Below are 15794 nucleotides of genomic sequence, written 5' to 3'. Positions count from 1 at the left end.
AAATGTGGGAATAGCAGCAAGTAAAAGAGTTTAATCAGGAGACTACAATAATATGATTCTTTGGTTTCCAGAACTGTTAGAATCTGCTTTGATGGACAAAAGAGCTAGCCCAGAGCCTGCTGAGCGATGCCTGCATGGCATCGCCCTCTGCTCCAAGAATCTAAGGGACAGACTCAATTTTCCCTAACAATAGACATTTAGGATCCTCTTATAATCAATTAAGAGAAATGGACCTCTCTGGAGTGTGAATCATCTGATCTATTTTAAATACTGGGCTTACAACAGAAAAAATGTGACCTAGAAGTATCTGTTTATTTCAATTGACTGTGTAACAAGACTAAACAAGCAATGTAGGTAAAAAATGCATACGTTTGATGAGAAAAATTCAAAGACACTTATGGAAGTTAGGAGCTGCTAGGTTAAGACTGAATTGAAGTGAAGAATAGTTAGAATTCAGGCTTAAGAACCCAAAATTTAGCTACATCCCATTAAATATGACCAATTTCTTTACTGTATCTGGATTCCTGATGATATTGCCACTCTTAGTTTAGAAAATGAGCTGAATGTCCTGGAAGGAAAGGTGCTTGTTGGTGTTGGGAGTGGGCATCTTCATCAAACCCCAAAGTTTATTTATGTTTTCTTCCTTTACCCATATAATTCAAAAGAAATAAATATCTAATTCATATGGTCTTTGCCCAGCTAAAAGGTCTTTAAAATGCATACAGACAGATACATATGCACATGAATGACTTAAAATTAAGATGTAGAATATGAAATGTAAAATGGAGCTGTGCGCAACTAAGGAGAAACAATGTACTGTCAGTAGTGATGTATGCTGATGTACGAATGATGTATTGCCAATAGATTGTAAATAACAAAGGTATAACAGGTTTTGGGCATATTCAGAGGAGAAAACGAAGTTACCAATTAACAAATTGCTTTCTTATAATTACATATTCTATAACTTTGTGGATTTAGACTGCATGAATGTTAATTAATATATAAAAGAGTGCTTTTCAGTCTGCTGTCCACTTACTTTAGCAAATATTTCTCTCACGGGACTAAAATAATCGAGGGAAATGGCATTAAAAATTATAAAAACAAAAGCATTAATAAATGGAACAGAATCTACTTGTTCACAGGGGCATCATAAGTTATGTCCATCATAAATTAATCCATACTATAAGAAAGTACACAGTCCTCCAAAACATCACCTGTCATTTTCTGTTGCTACAGCAGCAAGTTTTATGTTCCCTGCAGTATCTGGAAGCTTAGCAGTTATAAAAAGGTCAGCAACAAACTCCTGAAAGGATGTTCTTTACTACTGCCTAGATACCTTATGGGGATTTTATTTTGATAGGTCTGTAAGTAATTTAAATGGTCTATTTACATATTGTTACAAAAGTGTAAACCTTTTATAGTGTTTAATAAAGATTTATGCAATACCATAACTGGATACACACCTGGTGCTTGTATAATTGAGCGATGCTAGACAAACTACACTCGTGACATCAATTTCTTTCATTATTTATGGGTTTGGGTAACACCGTTGGTAACGAACATATGTTACTGTAAAAGATTTGGTAATATTCTCCTATTCCTCACACTTATAGATCTAAATCTACTTGTTCTGTCTTTTTGACTTGAAATTCACTTGTTCTATCACTCATGACATTACTGGAGGTAAACACAGGGAGAGGGGTATATTCACCTGAGGAACCTGTAACCTGAGGAAATGTCCTGGAATTTTATTACCTTTGTTAGGGTAATTTTATTATTTATCACTGCAGCAACATTGATTTCTGAAGAAATAATTAAAATGTCAAAATTACATTAGAGTAAAAGCTTAAAATTCCAGTTGCAAATTTACCATGTAAGTAGAAATGTGTACTGTTGTTCGCTTTATGCTCAATTTATTTAGGATAGATATGTCAATCCAGAACAATTGGATCCCAAATATCCCAAACCAGAAAAGTCAAAACCAGATAATTATGTGTCCATATGTAGATTTTTTATTTGTATCTGCAATGAACATAGTTCTCCTCTGGGAGAAGAGAGGAGAAGAAAAATCACTATAAATACAGATAATATCAGAAAGGAAAGTGGGCCCAAATAAAGAGAAAAAAGTAGAAGAACAGGAGAAAAAGGCTTAATGGCAGCGACCAAAAAAGAAAAAAAAAAAAACACCAAGTAAAATTCCATCAGAAAAACCTATATAAAATTATTGATAAGGCCACTACTTCCCATTACTAAATTAGCCCTTATCGGTCTGTATTGATAGTATAAGTAGGGCTAAAGCATGAATGAAGTACTTTATGGATGTAGGCTTACAATGAAGCTTGGTGTCTAGGTTGACAACAAAGCAGGCAGCATTTACAATCTTTTGAGTAGCGTTTCAACTGGTTATAGTGTTTTTAGTAGTTGTGAGTAGAAGGTCTCTCATATTCCTTGTGCTTGGTCTTCAAATCTGTAAAATGTTGGTAATGACACATTCCTTAAGACTTGCTGAATGACACTGAATTTATTGAGATGTACTCAATATAAAGATGTCAAATAAACAAAGACTATGATTCCGACTCAAAATTACAGATTTGATTTTTCGAAATAATACTATATTTTTTGGTGTTAAATTTGTCGCAAACACCTGCTAGGCCTTTATGACTACAGAATTGAAATCTTCCAAGAAAATCTGTACTCCTACCTTCTGGTCATATACTTCTGTTATGTCTAGAAATGTACCTACGTGCAGCTGTATGTGCTGTAAAATGAGTTAAAGTTGGTCACTTGTGCTTGGTGAGAATTATAGTGTTCAAGACGGGGGCCTCTTTCATTTCTGAGCCACAAGAAAATCTCATTTGCATTTTGTTTATATAAGATCTTTCTGAATATATAAGCTGTTTGTTTTTTACAAATCCAAAACTGTGGATCTAAGCTACCTAAACTAAACATCTCTGACTAGAAACATAAAGAAAATTTAATCTCTTTGTATTTCTAAGGCATTCATTACTCTGGTATCAAGACTGCATCTGGGTGATAAGAGAATTAATTTTATATTTCACAAAGGATCAGAAAGGTTTTTTTACATTTTCTTAATAAATAAATAAAATCCTGACTTTTTTTAAAAAATGAAGAGATTTGTTCTGTTCCTTTCCAAATTAGCATTGTTACCACCTGATGAATTACTGCTGTTTACCAGACTACCTTAACTGCCTCAACTGCAGTTTCAATTACTTTGTATGTAGTAAATGTCAAGGGAAAGCAAAAGGGGATGCACTTTTGGACACATGACTCTATCTCTCCTTACTAATGTAATTTTTTAATTCAGCCTTTGAGAGCATTCACTGAACTTATGAAGTTCTGCAGAAGGGCTGCTTATTAGCTTTCAGGCTTCATCTGCATTCCTGCTTTTGCAATCCTCTGGGAATGCCATGTTATCTATACATGTAGTATTTGGGTAGTAATTGACACCTGATAAAGGTAATATGACCACATTTTATAGGACTGACAATGGCTTAAATGCCTGACAGCTTTTCAGGAACTAAAGTGATAAAGCATTTGGTTGGTACTATATTTCTCATTTCTTGTGGAGTATGGAAAAGAAAGTTTGAAGAATAAAATGCTTTCAGAATTACAAACCCTCAAACCTAAAACAAATACAAAGTAGTGGCCAACTGATTCATGTTTATTGGATGCCATGTCTTCTTATTTTTTTATTTATCTTTTTCTTTTTATGTTTTGTTGCAATCTTGCCTTCTCTTCCAGGAGTTCTCACCACTGCTGTGAATGAACACAGGAGACATATTGAGGTAAAGCAGTATTCTTCCTATGAGTAGTCTGGGACTAATAGTAAACCTAACAAAAAAAAAAAAAACAAATAATTTTTTAAAATTTTTGTTTACCAATGGAATTGTGATAAAACAAGCTCAATTATTAACTTTTCATATCTGTACTTGAAAAGCTCATTAAATTCTAACTCTGTTCTCCCTTTATCTAGACTGCTTTAGGTGGATGGGGACCAACAAGCAAGAGCAAGAGTAAGGGAAGAATATGTTTGAACTTTAAAATCACAAATAATTCTTTTTTAGTGGAAATAGGTTTGAAGCCGAGGTTAAATTTACAATCTGTAAACTTTTAGAAAGCTATATTCTTGTATTGGCTTGTTGGAGCCTTAAAATTGCTGAAAAATTCAAGTTTCAGGTTCAATATAAAATTATTTCCTGTTTCTAGTTGTTATTAGTTGTATCTTACCTATTATACAAGAAATATAACTAGTATAACTAATATAATTGAAATATCACACAAAAAAATTATTAAAAAAGACTGACACAGTGTGTTTTATTGATTCAACCAATCTCTGTCTTTTTTTTTTTTTTTTACTTTATTTCCACATTTCCAAAGTAATTTGAGGATTAGAATAATTTTCCATTATTTGAGCAAATCTATGTACACCCAAAACAATTCAACAGATGGGAAACTCTTTCCATGTCCACAACACTGAGGTCAGCAAAATCATGGGGTCAAAAATTCATGAAGATGAACTAGCAAACAATGTAGCAGAATATCTTCATCTTGAATAGAAATGAGGATCTGCACAGTTACAAATGCCCAAGAATTGTTGTTTTGATTGAAAAGAGCCCTAAAGATTAGGGAAATGTTTCTGAAGCATCCTCCAATCAGTAATGTGAGGGGACTTAAAGTGGATGCTCTTCAGGTTGAAATTGTTAGCCTTTGACGTGAATCTTCTTCTGTAATTATAAAGAGATTAAGGAAATGGTTGTCCTTCAAAAAAAAAAAAAAGAAAAAGGGGCAAAAAATGTTTGTATTACTTTTATAGTCTCAATCTGTCATAAGGAGAAATGCATTAAGCTAGAAAATTCTTCTGAAATCATGGCAAGGCCTACAGTAAAGCAACTCTAAGACTATTAGATATTTTTTCAATGCCATTTACCAATTCAGTTCTTAATCCAAATGTAAAAAGGTTTTGCACGGCTATGATGACTGGTTGGACAAATGATGGGGGCAAGCTGAACAGTAGCTCTCTCTCCTGTGAGGATGTTCAATTACTGACTTGGGGAGCCCATTATTACAGTTCTTCTAATTTTTTTCAGTCAAATGCGAGTTCTATTCTCCATATAAGGCTACCATCAAATATTAAAATCTAAATTTGAAGAACATGATTTAGGCTAACACACATGCTGACAAGTTATGAAACTTTTGATCTTATGTTTCCTGGATCACTCATGCTCACAGCAGCGGCACAGACAATCAACCTATTATTTCTTCCTTCTCCACTACCCTCCAAAGAATATTTGTCTTATGATCACTCAAACAGGAAAGATCTATGCCACTTCTATTTTTTACAAGACTAGAGCACGACAATTTGATGATATCTGTATGTTTCACAACTATTTCTGAGAAGATAAAGGAAGTCCCATTTTTTCCAGTGTTTCTCCCTCTTCTCGTCTCTTGTCCCTACAGTCCTTGCTAGTTATCCATTGCTTCCCAGCCGCAATGCACAAGACCTAGTTCTGTCCATTTCAACACATCCTTATCTCCCTCTTTCGCTTTCTCCCCCTTCCTCTTCATGCCAAAAAGCAGTTTCATCCATTAAGCATCTATTGCCAGCAGTAGGGCTACTCAGAGTGTGGAAGAAACAATCTCTTCTTGCTCTCTCACAGTTCTGGCAGAACTAGACAGTGAAGCTGCCTGCTTGCAGCCTCGAGATGAAGAATACAAAGTCCTGCTGACAGGTTGTTACACCAGAGCTGTGCAGGACTGGAGAACAGTTGGATGCTGGCTGCTCTGCAGAGAATAAGTCTTCAAGAGTTTGATGTACTCCCACTGAGTGTTTGCTAACTTCACATTCAGCCATACAGTTTATACAGGAGCAAATCCATCAGTGCAACATGTCGATCAAGCTACACTTTGGACACTACTATCCATGGTAAAAAAAGAGTTTCCCAAAGATCATAAAGTTGTTTCCCCCCACCCAAATATAATTCTACCTATTCCATTGGAGATGTTTTCACTCTTAAGTTCATCAGTTCAAAACAGAAAGGGGCATTATGATGAAAAATATAATATAATATGCTATTATCATGTTTTTATAGCCCAACTTGTAGTGATTTTTTCTAGTTAATGGGCTGAGTCCTTGCTTATGTCTTTAAATTTCAATATACTCACACAGTTTAACAATATTGTTTATATCCTTGTGTCCCACTGTTCAAAACAAATGACCAAGATAACAAGAAGATTGTTTGGTTTATAATAAGGTAAATATTTATATATAAATATGTATTTTATTATTATATTTTATATCATATATATAAATTATATATTTTATATAAGCTTGATTTTAATTTCTCAATCACCCCAGCTGAATTTTATGTCAAAATTTTAGAAGAACAAAGCCTCCACTAAGACTCTATTTCTTCAAGACTTCAGCTGCATTGACAACACTTAGGAAGCAGCACTGCCCTGCAAGTTCAGCACTCATTAAACAAGCAGGAACTGAACATGCTTTTCTGAAGACAGAATGTGACCTTTTTTCTTCCAGGGATTTGGCTCTCATGTCAAATGAATACCAGAGACGAAGCAATTTAAATAAATACACTTATATGGCATATCTGTAATGATATACAGAAACCTTTAAAATAACTCCAGCTGTGAATTTCAGCTTCACTTACTTAATTTGCCTGAGTTGTTTTCTATTACTTTAGTTTTATTTCTACCCAGAGGTTTGTAGATTTCACATGCATATTAGCTGATGAATTTCTCACACAGTTCATTTTTAACTTGTTTTATTTAGTTGAAAAAGTATGATTTGTCAAAGGAAAGCAACATTAAACAACTGCACAACAATGAAATGCTAACTCACTGGAAATGAGCATCTCTTTGGGTGATAATATCTGGAAGTAAAGAAGAAATTTATGTCAAGATCTCTACACAGAAATTCTTTAATGTCTCTTGCTTACTGCAGAAATAGCTCATCCTTCTTCAAAGATGGCACTTTCTGCTTCTATACAGCTCTTTTTATTGCAAATGGAGCACAAGCTTAAATCTCCTGCAAAGGGCAGGAGCAGCAATAGGTCCTTGGCAAATAAGCTTGATTCTACTCAATGCGAAAAGGAACTGCCCACAATTGCGATAGGAATAGCATGATCTGGGAACAACAGGATTTAGATAAGGTATCATTGAAATTCCTTTTATGGAAAGCTTAAAACTTTCCAAGGAGAATATTTTCTCCCTAACACGATATCTTAAGGGTTTTAACTAGAGGGACAACATCATCAGCTCCTATCATTTAGCATTCAGTTTGGGGGAGACACCTGAAGGACACAGGAGACCTGAGGCTGAGGAGGAAAAGGTGGAGACCTGTAACCCTTATAAGGCAGGGAATCAAGTGTCTGATGGTAAAGTCCAGGCATAAAAATATCAATATCTGTTGACTTTGGCTTCTGGTCTGGTTTTTCTCCAACTGTCCTGCTCTGGCACAAGGCCTTCTTGCATTTGGAAAAGTCTGCTTTGTAGTAACATTCTCCTCTTTGGTACAGGGATGTTTGCTTGGAGATCCTTAGGCTTGTTGCATGTATTCATTAACCCTTACTGAGCCTTTAATCAACTAAATAATAATCCTGTTTGATAGATGGATAAACCAGGCTCTGGAGCACTCCCTATGGTTTCCAAACAAGTTACTGCCAAACATTACACTCAGTCGCAGATGTATTCATTCAAAGCATCAATCATCAGGTAACAATCATTTCATACTCTCTCAAAGTTTAGTATGGGAATAGAAAGATCCTATTGTACTGGATAATCTGTATCAATTCTATTGTCTTTGACATCAAAATGCTACAGCATTGTGGACAACATATTTTCATCAGTGACATTAGAAAAGACTTTTTCAATATGCAAAGACATTTTAAGGAAAGAAAAAATAACAGATTTGGCAACATTACTTTTTTACTTGGTATTTCCCTACAGATTATACTGTTCACTGTAAGTGAACTCCCATGTTCCCGGTTAGTGATCAAAGGTAAAATATTCAATGAAATATCAGAAATCTGATTTACTTTTTTTGTGCTTCCTTTTTTTCCTACTTTCAGTTTTTCTCCAGTTCTATTCTTTTTGTTCCCTATTTCTAAGCCTGAGTAACTTGGGCTTGTCTACACAAAAAGGAGTTATGAGCAGACAAGGTTTTTTCTGAGCACTACTTGTTAAATTCATGATCAAGAGAATTGATCTTGATTCATTTTCTTTCTCTGTACAAAGAATAATACTCATAAAAAAATAGTATAAGTGAGAAATCTTTATTCAAATACAGGTAATGAAACAAAGTTTGAGAGAGACAGATAACAATTAGTAAATCTGCACACTTATTAAAAATAAGAAAAATAAAAAAACATAGCTTATATTCAATCAGGAAGATGACACTCTGTGAATCAAAAATTCTTATGAAGTATAGTAGTAGATTAGAGAATTGTTTGCTTCCAGGTCAATTTATTTCATAATTCATTAAAAGGAATTACTAAATTATCAAAAAGCCGCTACTGAAAACAAAAGAATGTCACTGTTATAAAGTAACGGGTGAAAGAATAACATCAGGTCGAATTAGAAAGTTTTAAATTGAAAAAGTAAGCACAATAGTAGTTTAAAACTTTTCTCACACACATCACCTGCTCGAAAAATCTCATTTAATGAAAAAGAAGAGATTCCACTTCCTGCAAACTTATTTATAGTTTTTATCTTTGCTTTAAAACGTTCCTTCTAATGGTCATTTGAGCACAATTTCATTGTTTTTTCAACTTGGACACCACGTCAAAATAATATTACTAATAGCTTCATATTTTCATCTGTAAATAAGTTTTAACAAGGTTTTAGGCAGATGTTCAAAGATAACACTAAAGCTGTAGACATTTCCCTGTCCACTTAGATGCTGACTGGCTGAAAAGTATCTTGTCAGAAAATAAATTGGGGCTGCTGGTGGACACCAAGCTGAAAAGGAGCCAGGAATATGCCCCTGTCAGAGAAGTCTGAAGGTATCCTGGGATGCATTAGAAGTGTTGCCAACAGGTGAAGGACATAATCCTTTTCCTTATCAGCATTGGGGAGGCCACATCTGCAGCACCAGGCCCAGTTCCAGGCTCCCAAATACAGGAAAGACATGGGCACATTCAAGAGAGTTTGGAAAAGGGCCACGAAGATGATTAAGTATGAAGAGCATATGAAGAAAATCTGAGAGACCTGAGACTTCCTGAAGAAGGAAGGGCTCAGGAAGATCTCACCTATGTATATAAATGCGTGAAAAGATGCTGCAAAGAAGGAGTCAGGCTTTTTCCAGTAGTGCCCACTACAGGACCAGAGACAAAAGGCACAAACTGAAACACAAAGTGTTCCATCTGAACATCAGGAAACAGGTTTTTTAACTGTGAGGGTGGTCAAACATAGGAATAGGTTTCCCCAGAGAGTTCATTACATGTTTCTCCTTGGAGATATTGAAAGCCATCCAGATGTGCTCCTGGGTAGCCTGTTCTAGGTGTCCTGCTTGAGTAGCTTAGAACAGGTGACCTTCAGAGCTGCCTTCCAATCTCTTCCAGTCTGTGATTCTGGAGTTTATAATGCCTCCATTGTGCAAAATTGCAAGGATTCTGAATTATTGTTTTAATTGTATGAGGATTATTGAATATAATGCAAAAGACAAAGCTGAAAACTTGCATCAAGGTGTACTATTTGATTAGTATGAAAGTTAAATTTAGACTAGGGATTTTAAAGCAAAGAGCTTTCAATATTAAACTCAATATGATCCTAAGGTCCTATTTAGTTTCTGAAGATATTATCTTCAAGTCTAACTGAAATGAAGATGACCACGTATAATTAAAGTGTTTCCAGTGACCTTCTAAGGCTTTTGCATTTGCAGACTACTGAGACCTTTAACAAGATTTCATGACTCTTTTAAAATTATAATCATTACAGAAAGCCATTCAGTGTTAAGCAATGATCAGTATTCAAAACGTTCATCATTGGAGTACTGTTAGTAAATTTTATTCTGTACTGACAAGATCATTTGGGAAAAAACACCATTTTGTGACAGGAATTTATGAAATTAATTAAAAAGGCATGATTACTTGATAAGACTTTAAATAGTTTGCTAAATTTACAAACTCAACTCAATTTTTCTTGCACAGCCTCATGCATTTTTAACATTATTTGAGCTCTACATCACCTGATTCTTAGTAAAGTATATATATTTGGTAACAGTCTCAGTTCTACTTTTTTACTAGAAGTGAAGAAATACAGTGCAATTGTTCAGGATTTTATTCTGAGCAGTTTTGAGTGAAATGATCGCTCATTTCACCTGATGTCTATTATAGTTCAAGATATATTGACCTATTACATTTGAAGAATCTTTTTGCTTCTGTTATCAAGATCAAGCATATTCTGTCACACTTCAGGGAAGGTTTTCATTAAGGTGAAGATTTCACGGCCGCTGCATACTGTTTTTCTTCAACTTCTGTGGAGCACAAAAATGAAGTTGCGCGTAGATCCTCAGTTTTCCTCTGAAGTTTGTTGTTAGCACATATCCCTCTAGGACTTAATGATATTTTTTTGATTCCTGATTTCTTCAGTTTCTAAACATACTTCATGTACAGTCTCTTCATTTCAGTGATTATTATTAAAAATTAATAAGTCCTCTCATTTATGTAGCAGGAATGTGAACACTCCCCTGTGTAGGAGAGTTCGAATTAGTATCTCTAAATAAAGTGTATCTACAGCTATTTGGAGAACTCGTGTCAAGCTATTAATTTTCTTTAACTTACTGAACTATATTTCTTGTCTTAGGAAAGACCCACAAAGTGGCAAGTAGGCTGAGGTCTTCAGAAGTGCTTTGACCTGAGAGAGTTGCTAAGCTGATTTAATACATCAGTTTGCTAATAGATCAGAATTTGTATAGAAACCTACTTTGGTGCCCTGTGGACATTGTCTGGGGAAGACTTGAGCGTTTCGGTAGTACATTTCCTGGTAGTTTAGTCAGATTGCAAAATACTAATGTGGAGCTTGTAAATTCAAGCAAATGCATTTTGGTTTGTGATATAGGAACCTGTAACTGTTTATCTTCATCTGCCGTCTTTGGCCATATCAGAATGACAGTGCACCTCTCATCGTAGCACAACTCACCCAAACAAACTTCATCAGAGGTGACTTTCCAATACCTTCATTAGTGTTGGAAACACAGATGACTAATTCTTATGAGGAATTAGGATCCTTCTTTACATGCATTGAATATGCGCTAACAGGTCAGGCAACCCAAAACATGTAGTAGGTCACCATTACCAGGCAGTCATAGAATTTCTGGAATACTTTTCCAGAATTTTAAAGAAAGGTTTAATTCTCAGCTTTTTGTAGAAATATAAATCTATAACTTTCACTTCTCAAAATGTTCCACTATTAAACTGTTATGAGTTAATTCAGGGATAAGGCAGTTTGCTTTGTGAAGAGTCCAAGAATTGCTACAATAGTAAAAAAAAAGCAATTTGTTTTAAAAAAACAGACAAGCTAATTCTGAATTTCAGCATTATTCTACCCCTGCACAGACTTGTGGAGATGGTATGAAAATTGTGTAAGGACAAGTTGTGTTCACTTCGAGAGTCTTTCTCTCTTTATTTTTCATCATCATATTCCTCATTTGGGATGTGTGAATGAATGGATACTTGGATTGGGAGTTTCTCCAATACAACTGAGAGTCGAAGTTTGTTCCAATAGCATTTGGAAGGCAATTTCTCTGAGAACAACATTAAGCTCTTAGATGTGACCTATGAGATTAATGCTACAGGCTGCTAAGAACTCCAGGCATCCTTCAAAAGAAAACAAACCCTACTTGAGCACAAAATATTCTCTTCTACAGTATTTATTTAAGATTTTCAAGATCAATTTCTAACGCATAATTCCTAAGTCTGATCCTTTGACAGGTAGAAGCTGCAATGCCAAGTTGAAAGAAGAAAAGAAACTGTGCCTGGAACGGTCTTGGTTGATTACTTCTTTCCCTTTCCCTATTCCCTAACAGATCAATGATAATCAAGTAGTGAAAAGTATAGTGCATTTTACAAACTAATACAAGAAATAATTAAATTTATTGATTTGTATTTACTCATTCATTAACTTTTTCGGTCTCTATAGGAATGACAGAGAGACCTTGAATCTTCTTCCTCTTTTCTCACACACTACCTTTGGGAAAAATTATTCATCAGTAGCTGTTTGATTTGTAGTTTTGCCATTTGCTACATGATATTTTTTTCCTATTGTTGATTGTATGGTATTTTATAAAGATAGATTAACTTGGTAAACAGTGACATTAGTTGTCAGACTGTAAGGATGACAAGAATCCTCCAACAGGAAAGTAATTCATGAGGGAATATTGTCTTTCTGTGAAATCAAACATGTATGTACATGTTTTCTACTTTTTAGTATTTCTCTATGTTTTCATGCTTATTATATGAAAAAGAACCTTTCTGTTTGTTTTGCTTTGCTTTGGTTTTTAGGACCTGTCAAGGACAAAAGGTATTCTTAAATTTATTTGCTTTTGGATTGATTCTGGGACAGAGAGAGAAAACTAGGAAGGAAAGATTTTTAAGAAAGTGCTTGATATGAGAGCAGTATCTCCAATATTAAAGATTTTCACTTTAATACATATGGTCTCTTATGAGGTAATCGTATTCTGTAGCCCATGTAAATTCTTGACATAAAGGATATCTCAAACTGAACTAAAAACTGACCTGAAAAAAACCCAGTAATAATCAGAAATATTTAGTGACAAGTATCTTCATCTGACACTTTCTATTCCAGTTCCCCAGCAGCACTCAGCACCCTCCCAGCTAACTCCATCAGCTTATATGCTGAGCATGACATTATATGGTATGGAATATCCCTTTGGCCAGTTCAGTTAGTTGTCCTGGCTGTGCTCCCTCACTACTTCTTATGCACCTCCTCGTTGGAATAGGACTTGGCATTACCCTTGACTTAAGGTAAGAACTATTTAGCAGTGACTAAAAACATTAGCGTGTTATTAACATTATTCTCCCACTAAATCCAAAACACATCTCTTTACTGGCTACTAGGAAGAAAAATAGCTCTATCTTGGTCAAAACCAGGACAGAACCCAGCCCTTATTCTATATCACTTATGTCATGCCCAGGTCCCACACTTTCCAATGTCTTCTGATGTTTCCAATGTTTCTGACATCTTTCTTGTCTTCCGATATCCACACACAAATCTCATTAGTTCAGTCTATGTGCCATCCTTGTAAAATGTTCACTGAGTTTGTTTAGTCCATGACTTTGGGCTCTATCTGTCATAACAGTGTCTCAGAGCAGGAAAGATGGTGTGTGGTGTTGGCTTCTTGTATGCTGAAACCAGTTCTGATTTCATAGCCAATGCACTTTTCCAGTTTCAGCAAAGTTAATTCTTCATTAATTTGGGTGATTTTTACAGTAATACCCTTGGTATGGTGATCAAAAGGGACTATTACTAGTAGGTACCTTCACAGATACTACAGAATTAATAAAAAAAAATTCTTCAATTTGATTAAGAGGAAATTGAGATGTGGGGAGTAATCTGCATCCTTATGGTGAGTTTTAGGTGCCTTTGCAGCTATTCTAGTAGGCTTTAGACTGAAACTAATGTGTTGATGCATGGCTGTTTGCTGAAAGATACCATTCTGGAAACATATTTCACTGAGGTCAGAAAAGTTACCCGTGTGCATATCAGATTACCATTTAAGCAAAAATGTACTGAAATAATCTAAGACACTGCATTTTTATTTTTTTTATTACAGTGTTTTCTGTAACACCTAATGTAAGGCAACTGTCATGAGTTTAAATTTAGTAAGCAGAGTTGATGGTCTTTTTACGTGGAGTTTTGAAAAAGAAGAAAAATGAAGAAGAAATATGCTGTGCTAAGTAATTTCCAAAACCGGAAATCCCAAATAAGAAACTATAATTTTACTGAAGCACTTAGAATAGGCAACATGGTTCATTTAATCTCATATTTTCTGACCACAGTTGAGTAAAGATGCTTCAGAGGATTCTTAAGGAATCTTTGCTGACAGTTAAAGAAGAATTTGCAGCTTTATTTTTTAGCCTATGAAATGCCCTACATTATATGTCATTTAAATGTGTCCTATTTTTTAAGTTTGATTTCTTGGCTTCGTTATATTTCAAAAGTAAATTCCACTGTTCAGCTATCCAATTACTTGTGTATTTATCTTTGTTGTAAACTTTCAACAGAATTTTGTTTTCCTGGTTCTTGTATTGAGAGATAACTATTATATAATTGTTCTTCATGATGCTCTCTTGTCTTCCACCATTCAGTTATCACAACAATTATTGTTGTTTGGAAAGATAGGAATTAATTCTCAGAGAATTTAGATAACACTATATGGGAAAAGAAATCAATTCACATCACTGTACCCTTCGGATTCGAATTCCAAAACCCCATAAGTAACTCGTGGCCATATGTAAGAGCAATACAACAGAAAGAACTTAGTGGCTCACAGCTCTAGGATGAATTTAAATATACAAAGAGTCTTGCTGGGAAGCCTGCAGGGCAGTATGAACATAGAGGAATTCCTACACCCACTTTTTTTCGTAGATGGTTTAACCCCAGCTGGCAACTAAATCCCACACAGCTGCTCGTTCATTATCTGCTGGGTGGGATGAGGGAGAGAATCAGAAGAGTAAAAGTGGGAAAACTCATGAGTTGAGATGAAGACAGCTAAATAAATAAAGCAGAAGCTGTGCATGCAAGCAAAGCAAAACAAAGGAATTCATTAACTACTTCCCATGGGCAGGTGGATGTTCAACCGTTCCCATAGAAGCAGGGTTCCACCCTATGTAGTGGAATGGAATATCCCTTTGGTCAGTTGTGGTACGCTGTTCCAGCTGTCTCGTCCCAACAGCTTGTGCATCCACAGCCTCCTCTCTGGTGAAGGGGTGTGGAGAAAAGGCCTTGGCTCTGTGCAAGTGCTGCTCAGTGATAGCTAAAACATTCCTGAATTATCAACACTGTTTCCAGCACCAATCCAAAACATAGAATTATACTAGCTACCATGAAGAAAATGAACTCTATCCCAGCCAAAATCAGCACACTAAGGAATGTATTTAAAGAAGAGACTATATGTATTTGCATAAAATTTGTTTTGAATTACTTCTATTGCACTTTCTGTTAATTAAAAGAAAAATATGACCTAGCTCAAACCATCCAATGCCACATTTACTAGTAATGAACTTTATCTTGGGTCCACTCTGTGTACCACTCAGCTATCATAAACTTTCAGTTTTATAGTAGTATATCTTTTTTAAGTAGCTTTAAAAATGTTATAAAAAGTTTTGCATCCCTCTTTCCTTGTTAAGAAAAAGTTCACAGGGTAGTTTTCTGAGACACTGATGACAATCTTTGACGATATGACCTACTGGGAAGTTTCCAGTGGCTTTGTGGACTGACCCAGGAATTAGGGTATGACTCAGTCGGATTATGGTGGAATCGGTGCTTCCCATGAGAATGTTTTCATGTCAACATTGATCTAAGCTTGCTTTAGATGTACAGATGTCAAAGTAACTGTTAATCAGAGTATATGAATTTGTCTTTAAGGATAACAAGCCTCATACTTGAATAAACTGTAATCTAGAAATGATGCAAGGGAAAGAAGAAATTTAAAATGTATATATATTATCATAGAAACAGATGAGATTTCCATATGGTTAAAACTATTAAGGAATTAATATTCTTTGTTGATTAGGACT

Source organism: Corapipo altera, unplaced genomic scaffold, assembly GCF_003945725.1.
Source record: "Corapipo altera isolate COAL_440 unplaced genomic scaffold, ASM394572v1 23, whole genome shotgun sequence".
NCBI classification, from domain to species: Eukaryota; Metazoa; Chordata; class Aves; order Passeriformes; family Pipridae; genus Corapipo; species Corapipo altera.
Note: the sequence above shows the minus strand (reverse complement) of the source record.